Raw genomic sequence first — 13,236 nt, 5'->3', positions numbered from 1 at the left:
GTGGGGAATCGAACCCAGGTCGTCGGAATGACGAGCAATAACTTTAACCACTTGCACTTGGCATCCCGCCGCTCCTTCATAATGAAATAATAATATAAAAAAATAGCTGTCATAAATTCTGTAACTTATTTTGAGGTTTAAAACACTTGGCAACAATCTTTAAATTTATGACGTAGATCGAGTCGCTTTGCTTAGGAAACGAATTTTTAATAAACTGAAGAAATATCAAGCTGAATTTTATCCTTGTGCAATGGTAGTAGTATTTATGACATCGGGGTTTAGTTCTCAACAGTGGTGGAGACATTTCAGATAAGAAAACCTTTATTTCAAGGCGGAATGACAAATTAGGGTGGGTGGGAGATAGGAAAGTCAGAAAAAACACGCGGACACAAACGTAACCCAGTCGAATAGTCATTGACAAGAACGGATAAGTCCTTCTAAGTGCTTAAATGGCGTTCCCGATGATGTCTAATTCCGTAGTTTCATTATGTTTAATTAATTCAACTATATATCTCACAATTCATGGTCATTAATCAGTCATAATGAGTATATGAGTTGAATGTCAATTCATGTAAATGATATCTTAATGTCTAAGGAAGGATAAGGTTATCGCTAACTGTAATCTATAATAACGTCAATAAAATGATATGGCAAATGAAGTTGATATAATATATACATCACATAAACATCACTGCGTGGTCTTCGCATCTACGTTTGGTGTCCATTCAGTACGTGATGTTTTCACAAGTCAGTGATGTTCTCCATAAATATTGTATTACAATAGAAACGAAACGCAATGAGCGAGATTGATAGAATACTAATCTACTCCTGGTAAAGGTAAAATTTATGAAGCCCGTTTCTGATGCCCCCCGCCACGATATTGCTGGAATATTGCTAAAAGCGGCGTAAAACCACACTCACTCACTCATAAGAATACTCTGCTAATAGCAGAGTCGATTGGACGATTCCGATTATATGATGAGTATATGTTTATTCATCACTATCAAATAGTGATTATACCAGTTGTTTCCGAAAAGGTGAGCGTGTCCCGCCCCACCATTTACTGTCACAAACACATGCAAAAGCAATTTAAAGAAGAAAATAGGGAACTAGTCAAAATAGCGTAAGTCATCAATATCATTTCTTTCCATGAAATAATCGAATGGGACTCTGTGTGTTAGTACTACAACCCTTGAATTACAACAGCTGTTAATGTAGTTAACATGTATCTAATAAACAATCATATAGATTTTACAAAAATAACTAATTGGTATTTCACAGATACCTCAGATCTTCTCTCGCAGCACAGTTAAATTACTAAAAATTGCCTGTCTCGAATATCTACCGAAATAGATTCCATTGGGCGTACAAGGCAAAACAGTGAGGAAACTTATGTGAATGGATCACTGAAAATCATTGATGATACAAGGACTTCGCGAAAATGATAAGCATGTCTTGTTCTACCGGTAGCATCCGCCAGATGCAGCTGCATTTTGGATGAACTTACATATACTTATGTATACTTAGTCTATATAAATATATATGGTATGACATACCGTTGGTTGATTGGTTTGTTGTTTTACGCCGCACTCAGAATTATTGCAGCTATATGACGGCGGTCTGTAAAATAATCGAGTCTGGACCAGACAATCCCGTGATTGATATCATGAGCATCGATCAATGCAATTGGGATCGATGACCTGCATCAACCAAGTCAGCGAGTCTGACCACCCGATCCCGTTAGTCGCCTTTTACGAAAAGCATAGTCACCTTTTACGGCAAGCATGGGTTGCTGAAGACCTATTCTACCCCGGAATCTTCACGGGTCTCAATTGACATACCGAATATTCGCTTGTAGTGTGACACAATGAGAATGAACGTGTTGATGATAGGTGGACTATAAATGTCTCAGTTTTGCTTTTTGCCTATTGGTGTGGCAAGATGAAAACTACTATTATATCTGTGGTATGTCAGTATGTATATGCTGGAATGATAATGATAATGATACATGTTTTAACTTCATAGAACATCATATACCCGCCTATTTGAGCACACATACAAGCTCATGGAACATTAAGTTTCATATCCGTCCATTTGAGACTACATGCAACTGCACAGAACATCTCATATCAGCCTTTTTCAGTATACATGTACTGCATAGAGCATCTCATATCAGCCTTTTTTAGTATAAATATACTGCATAGAGCATCATTTATAAGCCTTTTAAGTATACATGTACTGCATAGAGCATAATTTATAAGCCTTTTTAGTATACATATATTGCATAGAGCATCATATATCAGCCTTTTTTAGTATACATGTACTGCATAGAGCATCTCATATCAGTCTTTTTTAGTATACATATATTGCATAGAGCATCATATATCAGCCTTTTTAGTATACATATATTGCATAGAGCATCATATATCAGCCATTTTTAGTATACATGTACTGCATAGAGCATCTCATATCAGTCTTTTTTAGTATACATATATTGCATAGAGCATCATATATCAGCCTTTTTAGTATACATATATTGCATAGAGCATCATATATCAGCCATTTTTAGTATACATGTACTGCATAGAGCATCTCGTATCAGTCTTTTTTAGTATACATATACTGCATAGAGCATCTCATATCAGTCTTTTTTAGTATACATATATTGCATAGAGCATCATATATCAGCCTTTTTAGTTTACATATACTGCATAGAGCATCTCATATCGGCTCGGAGTCAGTATACTGTGTCTGAGTGGGGTATTCATGTTAAAACTGCGACACGGTATCTCATCGAGCTAGCACTATAAACCGGCATCAGTCCGGACTAGTACAAGCAGCCACACAAACACACACACGCACATGCACGTCGCTATATAAGTGCAATAATCTTGGGCGCGACGATAAACCCAGTTTCACCTCACCTCACCTCACCTATTTATAATACGCCATAAAAACAACATCTCGTTTACATATTCCGCTGCGAAGAGCGTTACTGAACCAGTTCAAATGATGGAAACCGTCATGGAAGGAGGTTTGACAATTTTGATATAAACCTTATAATTAGTTTGATTATTTTCATCCAAACAAATAACAAATGACTCGTTATCATGTATCACACAGGTCGATTTCCTGGTCATGCTGAGCGGCGTTACGCTGTTACCGCTGCTGTGGCGATCAATTAATAAAACATGTTCCTGTAAGATATTGCACAATTGCACCGACTGACATTTTACTGCAGCTAATGACCCGATATTGTTATACTTCTTGCACAATTTGAGATCAGACACGCCGACTAGAAGCAATCATGCTCCAACGAGAAGCGATTGATACCGGCGGGTGATAGGCAATACCCTGCAGATTATAGAACAAATCCATAATGGGTTGAAGAAATTCGCTCACTTCCCAAATTAATCAGGGAAGATGACAAATGGATAAGATAATCCAATAATAATTCGGCAAACTTTGATATTTCTAAATACGCTTTCCAAATAGCATGCAAATTAGCAAATGTAATTATTTTATTATGCAACCTGGAATTGTATTTGCGTAAAATTCGTTTTATCGAGCACATTATAATTAGTTTGAAATAACCAGTTCTCTTGATATTGCCTCCAGGATGTAGTGATGGGGTTGTTTTGCATTTTGAATATTATTTGCCGATGCATTTTGTATCACAAACACTATCAATTCCTTATATGGTCCCAAGGTGTTACTTTGATTGATTTCAAAGGATATTTGAAATCATTTGGTTTATCAATATTGCGTTGAGAAGAGTGAGTGAGTGAGTGAGTGAGTTTGGTTTTACGCCGCTTTTAGCAATATTCCAGCAATATGACGGCGGGGGACACCAGAAATGGGCTTCACACATTGTACCCATGTCGGGAATCGAACCCGGGTCTTCGGCGTGGAGAGCTTTAACGCTCTAACCACTAGGCTACCCGACCGCCCTGCGTTGAGAAGAGGATGGGTTGATATTTTTTAAAAAAAGATTGAGATAGTGTCCCCAGAGACATTTGTGCAATGTTTTGAGTCAGCAGCTGGGGAAATATTTCGTGTTTAAACAGAGGGTATATTCAGGATATTCCTGTATGTACTTCTCTGTGATGTCGATATGTAGAGTTGTGATTCCATAGCTAATGTGTGCGAATCCTACAACATCCTTGATTACGAATGCTGTTATGTCAGAATCATACCACTATTTCTTCAAAATAGTATTTCAACACAGCATATTTGCTTTTCAACATGCTGTAGTTAGTGAAAATCGCGTGATCGCGCGTCGTTTCCTTTGAAAATCGCTTACTTGAAGCTTCGTTTATGAAATGTATATGAACATCTAAAACGTCAACGCTAGAGAATTACCAGTCTCGATTATCTGACGAAACAGATTCCATAAGGCATAAAAGGCAAAAGAGCGATGAGTGAGTGAGTGAGTGAGTGAGTGAGTGTGTGAGTGAGTGAGTGAGTGAGTGAGTGAGTTAATATTTAAAGTCACAGCGGCAATATTTCAGCCATATAGTGACTAAATCAAGTTATATATCAATACAGAGAGACATTAAAATCTGTCGACAAAGGACAGTAAAAACACTAGACTATCACAGATGTAGATTTAAAACTAGCATAGCAGAATAAAATTCATAACAATTCAGAACAGTACACAATAAAAATGGGCTATAGATCACCAATAACCAAAGGTAGGTCACCATACTAGGTACCATGGGGACTTACGATACCTCTGCTACCTACATGGTAACCCAGCAGGATTTACACCATCCCTCTGACTACTGGTGATTGTCGGCAAGTTTAAGCCAACACATTTAAAAACAACAAGAATTCTACGATTAAAAACATGGAAAATGAAAAATACAAAAGAGCGATGAAAGTTCTGTGAATGGATCAATGAAAATTGGTGGGGACACCAGGTGTTCGTGAAAGGTGTAAGCATGTCCTGTCCTACTGGAATCTCGTTTATCGATTTCACTATTAACGGATAAGGGGTTGTTTCCTGCATAACAAAACATAGAGGTTACTACATAATTTATCGCCCAGTATTAATTCTCATTATATTATTTCTATATTAGAAAGGGATATTAAAAAGGATAACGACGAGCAGATCAACTGATATTCCTTGTAAACAATGAAAAGTTTATACTGACAATAACGATATAGCCCGGAGATCAGTATGTCACTGTGTGACTGCTGCTCGAATCTCAGCCTGGGGCACACCAGAGCACGTTATACAGTAAACTACGGTTATAACGAACACGCTTATAACGAACTGACGGATATAACGAACTAACTTTTTAGTCCCGACTATTTGCTGTAGTTATGCTGTATACATGCTTATAACGAATTATGGTTATAACGGACTAAAATTAGTAGTCCCTTTGAGTTCGTTATAACCGTAGTTTACTGTACATGTGACACTTCCTAATGAACAGGTGGATATTTTAAGGAGGATCATCTCGATCTTCATCCCCTTGTAACTCTACCAACAGGCCGGCTCCCCCCTAAGCCATACGCTGCGTGAAACTTAAACCTCCTCTTTGTAACAAGAGAAAACGCGAAAATGCTGGGAGAGCTAACTCATCCAGACAGAGATCATCGGCGTCGATACAGTACTGTTAGGATTGCTAAGGTAGTGTTGTATCTATGCTATGTAGGCTGTTAATGTCTTGAAACGCCCACTCAACAATATTCCATTTATACGACTGTAGCCTGTAAATAATCGAATCTCGGCAAGCCAAACCAGTGATTGATATATGTAACCCTAAAGGAGAACAGTGGTGCTGGGATACATGTGTGCTCTGACGTCATGAGACGTTTGACGTCAACTCTCTTCAGTGAATATCACCATGTGTGCGAACTGTACAAAACTATCTTATTTTTCTCTCGTTAGTTCTCAGTGTAATAAAAACACTATTTCAAAACCTCTCAGCATACATGTCTACCTTCACTTCATCAGACATCATGTCTAAAAATTATTACATAAACAAGTATAAGTCGGAAAATGAAAAATATCTGTAATAAATATGAATTCAATCTTGCAAGTTGTATATTTGTGTTCGTGCGATCATGTGCGGAAGAAAATTTATTGATGTCAACTTCTTTATTATGAGGAACACAACGTTTCGGAGTATGTGCTTACTCCTTCATCAGTATTCACAACTTCTCACCTTCTTTATGATGAGGAACACAACGTTGCGGAGTATGTGCTTACTCCTTTTTTAGTATTCACCTGATGAAGGAGTAAGCACATACTCCAAAACGTTGTGTTCCTCATAATAAAGAAGTTAACATCCAAATGTTTTCTTCCGTATGTGTATCACTTCCAAATGCCTTTCAAAGACTTAAATTCATGTAGTTTTAGAATATAATGAAACGTCAATATGTGATGTTTTACCTCCAAGGTCCCTTATCCCACATAGTAGGTAAACGACTCACTCAGTCACTCAGGTCACCTTGCCTGACCTCCCGACCCATGAAGTCCATCATAGGTTACTGGGGATCCCCAAGAGGTTTTGGAAAAGCAGGTCGGAAATTTGTACTTTGGGTTGTATTCTCCTCGGGAAGTTGAGATTACCCAATCTTATATCCTGATCCTGAAAATAATTCTGCACGCAAGGAGCATGCGTTGCTTGGAATTGACGCTCTGCAATTTATTATATTATATCATGATGAAGGGTTGTCGTGCCCTGCTGTCAGCAAAATTGAAGCTCTATCGCGGCAGTCTGAACATTATCGAACCTGGGCGAGATAAAGCAGTAGTTAACATCATGAACAACGATCCACGCCGTCGAGGGATGATGACTCTCTGTCGGCCATTGTTATCACACAATTATTAGTCGGCCCATACGACAAGCATTGGGTGTTAGGTAACAACAACTGTTTTGACAATCCGACGCCAATCAATAATTGTCAACAATATAGTAAAACTGCGTTTATCAACCGGATTGATTATAAATCCTCCCTCGTTTAAATGCCACCCTGGTTATACTGCCAGGTGTTTCGCAGAAGGGATTTCTGTTGTGCAAACTTCCCTAGTCATAATGCTACCCTGGTTATAATGTCAATGCCAATATTTTACAGAACAAACGTTCCAATTCCCTGGTTTTAATACCATTTTGTTTAAAGTTTTATCACGATTGGCTATGTCGGTAATCTTTTGGCGATAATTCCTTTTTCTAAATCATCAAACTAATTGCATTGATCTCAGTAGTTTCACAGCGTTAATGCCCCCTCTGAATCCATCACTTTCTTCAAATAACAAACAAATCGGGTTGATGTTGACGAAAACATCCTTTTGAATGGATGTGTCTTTGGTTTTTTTAATCTTTTATATATTCGTGTCAGTAAGGTCTTGTTTTAATAACTCTCTGGCTATGATGCCATATTTACTATATGTGTCCGGATAAAAAACACAATCAGACTATCATCTTGTTTTTGAGATGAATATATTTTACAGAATAAATGTTGTTATATTATCTTAATAAAATATAATAAAAAGGAGCCCATCCATTCTCACCACTATTATAAACTTGCATAGTTTGGACTGGATATACCTGTAATTACCTCGGAAGCAGTTATCAATTAAAGGCTGAGTGTCCGAACTATTGAGGGTTTACTATGGACAGTACGCCGAGCAAATAACGTTGCTGATGCTCGAAACACGACACGAACCCGTGGAACATAAGTTATGAATAAACAATTTGTCGCTACCATTTGAATCTATCTTATTAATATTTATTAGCTTATTGACAAAGGCTGGCATATGAAGTTATATGTTCGTGTGTTTCTTTCTGTGTTATACATTTCAAGTACCGACAGCGCCTAAACCATCTAAACTGTATAATTACAAACATCGACCCATTTTTATGCACGGAATACAGGCTAATGAATAAGCATAACCTACGTCAAGCGTCAAGCGTCAAGCCGAATTTTAGATTTGCAATCATTAGGGTCCAATAACATAGAACAAGAATCGAAACCATGTAAATCAAGACTCTGAACACGCCATACCTTTCAACAGTTCACTGAATAACATTATCTGTGAGCTTTGTATCACGAATATCTCTCTTTGCACGAATTATTATCCGTCTTAAAAGAAAGCTAAGTCATCGCCATTTTGCACAGATCACCAAGATGACAGATTGGAACTCCAATGGTGTATATTCAAAAATTCCATCTCCGTCAGTCGAAAAGATCCAAGAATGTTATGAGAAAAATGTCCATTAAGTCTCTGACAGGTAGATATATCTATCTCCTTATACCTCACTTGGGGAGGTTATTAATGCATATATTTCAGAAGCACCATAGGGTTAATTACCAAAGGCCATGTAGCTCATATATGAGTTTGTCCATGCCACCGGGTGATCCGGTGCAGCAGATGTGACGAGACGCCCAGGTATACAGTTTCCATTCTGACGCAGGCCAGGCTCCCGGGAGTAGCAATAATGATCACAGTTATTGGCAGGTTAACAGAAACAGATGCTGCTTTAGTTGGTGCTTATTGCTAAATGCTTTTTGGAACGGTGCTTTGGTGTCGTTTCAGGTGGTGGCCAGATCAATGTCGGTGATAGCTTATGTTTAATTTAATGTCGACACACATGGTTCAGGGTCATAGACAAAATGTGGACAATACAATTAAATCGGCAGCAGTTCTGGAAGTTGTGAATTGAATGTTCTTGAAGTTCAAAATAGATGGAATTGTTTTTAGGTTTTGCTGTCAGAGGAGTCTTGTGTTTCGTAATGTGCAAACCGTAGACAAGAAGTGCTGACACTTGAACGTCTGATTTATTTGCTGCCATAAGGGTTATTCGTAGGTGAATTACTTGTGTGGCTTCCGTTATGCTTCATTCTTCATGTGACAGTACGAATATGAATACATGGAGATCGTCATATTTGATCCTTACAGAATACACCATATATTACGGAACGTCGTATAGTGAAGTCACTGACAACAGCTGATCCATTATTAATACACATAACTGCAACTGACTTTATTCCAACTAGACCACCATTGCTTGTGCCTACCCTGTTTCGCAGCCAGTATGATTATAGCGCTAGATTGCAATACTTTAAATTCTTAAGATGTTAGCCTGCCAATGCTTACTTTAATATGCTAGCATACCAATGCTTACTTAAATATCTAGCTTACCAATGCTTACTTTAATTTGTTAGCTTACCAATGCTTACTTTAATATGTTCGCTTGCCAATGCTTACTTTAATATGTTAGATTACCAATGCGTACTTTAATATGTTAGTTTCAATGCATATTTTCTTTGCTTAATTTGGTTATGATTTTATGACTATTGTGATTACCATGTTGTGTAATCCGTGAAGATCCGGTTTGGATTGGTCTTCATCATCTCATGCTTGTCGTAAGAGGCGACTAACGGTATCAGGTGATCAGGCTCGCTAACATGGTTAATGTATGTCATTGCATACCAATTGCGTACATCGATCCTCGTTAAGCCAATCACTGGATTATATTGTCAAGATTTGATTATTTACAGACCACTGTCAGTATAGCTGAAACATTGCTGAGTGTGGAGCTAAACATCAAACAACCAAAAAACTTCTTGTGTTTACTTTGTTTCACTTACTTTTATGCGTTTGCTTTTCTTCGTTTGATCTTCTGTGCATACTTTGAGCCTAACGATGATACCATGGAAAAATGGTAAATATAAACGCACATCCACCCCCTGACCCTAGGCATCACGAGAAAGATCGGTCTCTGTGTGGTACCCTCGGATACCGAGATAGTGTTTCCTCTACATAACAATACTGCAGTACTTGTATCTGGGGCTATCTGTATCATAGTTAGAATAAACTTTTCATTATTCATAAGGAACACCAGGTGATCTGCTCGTCGTTATTAATATCCCTTTCCGAGTGATATAAGAATAATGTAATAATAATTAATGCTGGGCGATAAATTATGTAGTAACTTCAATATTTTGTTATGCAGGAAACAACCCGTTATCCGATCATTGTGAACATGCTTACACCATTCGCGAACACTCGTTCGTATCCCCACTGTTTTTCAGGGATCCATGCACAGCACACAGAGCACTTATGCATAGAGAATGCTGCGCTATACAAATGCATATATTATTATTATTATTATTATTATCATCATCATCATCATCATCATCATCATCATTATTTTCAACGCGCTTGTGCCTTTTACGCCCATTGGAATCGGTTTCGGGGGATAGTTGAGACTGGTTATTTTCTGAGGTTGACGTTTTATATTAAAGACTATTTATTCAAAGTAAAAAAATATAACCACGAATGTCTGAAAGGGAAGCAAGTGTGGAAAGTAGAGTTAACATCACTACAAACGTTTAGCTCGTATACAATACGGTACTCTATCTCTCTTTTGGGTCTGGTTCAACTACATGTTGCCAAACAAAACGTTTACATAGAGGAATCTGTTTTATATCTTTAGGCTAAAAATAAAGCATCTCGTTAAAAACATGTGGCAAAGATGCGTTTAAAATGTCATCTTTGTTTAGAGGAATGGACTAAGGGGCATGTTTGTATATCTTGCTGTGATGATGAACACCCCCAGAAGAACGTTCACATCACCTATATAGCTACTACCATGGCAATCACTCATATCTCTATCGTGCTGCAATGGTAATGGGAGGTGGCGAAGGGGAGAAGAAGGAAGGAGAAGAGGGCAGGGAGAAGGGGGTGGAGGTAACAAAACATCGAAGGCAGCAACAGATGTTGTTTAATGCGCCGCCGGGAGGTAAACAAACCACCATTTACGACATCACACACGACGAGGATGTTCCTGCTATAAACTATCCGTGTGTTATCTTTACGAATAGCAGTATTTTGAGTTCCCTGGCATGGCCATCTGTGAACATATTGACAATACATCTCATGTTAATGCTAAGGGTTCAATACACCGTTGGTCGCCTTTAATAGACTCCGGGATCTTGATGTTTATATCTTGTAGAAGTGAAACCCTTCTTCTTTATCCAGGCCTGCAATTCTTCGTAATGTGGCAGGTAGCTAGACTTGATCACGGCTCCAATACTTTTTACCACAGTCACCCCAGGTGGCCAAAGGTGTCCAACGGATAACATGTTCTTCTTAAATGTCCACTTTGCAAATCGATTCATGGAATGTGACTTAATTAACTTCTTTATGTTGTATTTAGAAGCTGCTACTGGTGAATTATTAAACACACGATTAGCTGATGCATTTCATCTCACCCCGTGCTTTTAATGCGACGTTTCGTTTGTGTCTATTCTGGATAAAAGTACGAGCAAATGTACCAATACGTCGCTTTGAACGTCATTCCAGTCTTCATTAAGTGTTGGTTGTAAATTGTTATTGTTAAAACACCAGAGAAGATAAAAAAATGCAGTATTAATATCAAATGTTATACATTTTAGGTCGTTATCAGTCGAGGCAAGCGTAGTGGTTAGATAAGATCTAATCCCTGTAGGGGTTCAGGTTAACAAGTGGAACATATCAGGCACTATTTTTAGATGGGTAAACACCAGTCGGTTTCAGGAGCCCTCGCTTTGAAAAGATCTAAAGAGGAGCTGTTGTTCCTTCTGAAGTGAACTGGTACTCTAGATCTGTGGCAAGAATTTGCTATAACGTGAAAGCGGCTGCATAGTGAGTGAATTAGGTTGGGTTAACGCTCCTTTGAACACTATTTCAGTTATATAAGGGCGTGTCTCCTTGACTTTAGAGAAAAGGTTGAAGTCTTGCAGGTCGTAGACGTTAAACTCACGAGCACGATTATGGTGCTGACAAACCTAGAAACATAGTCAAGGCGAACGGATATTCGATCCATGGCCACAGGTGACTGCCACACCTAAAGGACGCAATTCTCATCAGCGAATTGATTGCGTTTTCGACAACCCTGCAGAGTCCTTCGCATGGATGAGGTCGGCTGGCCTGAAAGGTGAAACAGAAGGTTTTCTGTTTGCTGTTCAGGACCAGTAACTTCCCACTCGAAACCATCTAGGTGAGATATTGCATCAAAATGTAAATATGAAATGTAGATTATGCTATGAATTTAATGAGACTGCCCAACACATTGTCCATGGATGCCCAGCTTTGGCACAAACACAGTATCTTAAGCGACATAATGGTGTAGCTCATCATTTTATTACCGTCTTCACCATGCTTTTGACACAGAGGTCTTTTCATGGTACGACCCAGACTATCTAGAGTGCGTCATGGAAAATGATAAATACAAAATTCTTTGGAATAGGCCCGTATACAGCCTCAGACGTATCCAGGCCAACAAACCTGATCTTGTCCTTTTTGATATATCCATTGAAATCATTTATATAATTGAATTTTCTGTCCCGTTTGACACTAATGTGATTGACAAGATTGAGGAAAAACATGGTAAATATGCGGACCTCGCTTTCGAAGTGCCATGCTTGTATCCCAAGTACCAAGTTGTCCGACTCCCCATTGTTCTTGGTGCCTTAGGTTTGGTACCTCGCAATCTGTTGACTGACATTGGGAGAGTACCAGGGTTTGCTACCAGGAATACAGCCCTTCTGACAATTTGGGTAATGCAGAAGGCTCCAGTGATGGGGAGTCTTCACATTCTCCGAAATGTTCTGGGTGGGTTTGACTAGGCAGCGCTTCCTGGGGGAAGTCCCATTCGCTATTTGGGCTGCATGTAGAGGGGGCAAGGGCCCTGAGCTGATGATGCGCCTAACCAGCCTAAATGTGCCAGGATCACCCAAACCTTCTTTGCTGCATTTTTTATTTTAATCTGTAAATAATGATAATGAACGACCACTGCATCGAGTTTATGTGCAGTGTGTTTGAGTACGTCGCCACTGCAGCCTGTAATGTCTGGTGACATATGTACCCGAACGAATTCCTGCATGGCAACACGCATTGCCATGGGTTCCAGTCCCTGTCTGCCCTGAGGATATAGTACCCTATACTCGATACCCTGATAGAACATGTATATCATTGCTTTGGGCCCCAGAAGCTACTATTAGCGGAAACAGATACAACTTAAAACCACAGACGGAGCTACAAAAGACCGTTTGCCTACTAGTGATACTATGTCATTGCCAAGATACTGATATTAACCGCATACATTACTACTAGCAATAGTATGAACATCAGAACCTAAGATGCTGGTATGAACCGCATACACTTACTACTAGCAACAGCACATCAGTGCCTAAGATACTAATTTTAGCCACATACACCTTCTAGTTCTAGTATAT

General features: G+C 38.8%; 1 protein-coding gene across 1 annotated transcript in view; it reads left to right on the top strand.

Moving 5' to 3' along the window:
• The window catches only part of LOC139452875 (uncharacterized), an 82,275-nt gene that overhangs the window by 27,662 nt on the left and 41,377 nt on the right, over nucleotides 1–13,236 (top strand). The gene's annotated exons all lie outside the window — the stretch shown is intronic.

The sequence above is a fragment of the Haliotis cracherodii genome, unplaced genomic scaffold (assembly GCF_022045235.1).
Source record: "Haliotis cracherodii isolate W230 unplaced genomic scaffold, xgHalCrac1.p SCAF_9, whole genome shotgun sequence".
In the NCBI taxonomy this organism is placed as follows: domain Eukaryota; kingdom Metazoa; phylum Mollusca; class Gastropoda; order Lepetellida; family Haliotidae; genus Haliotis; species Haliotis cracherodii.
Note: the sequence above shows the minus strand (reverse complement) of the source record. Positions and strands in the feature narration are given on the sequence as shown.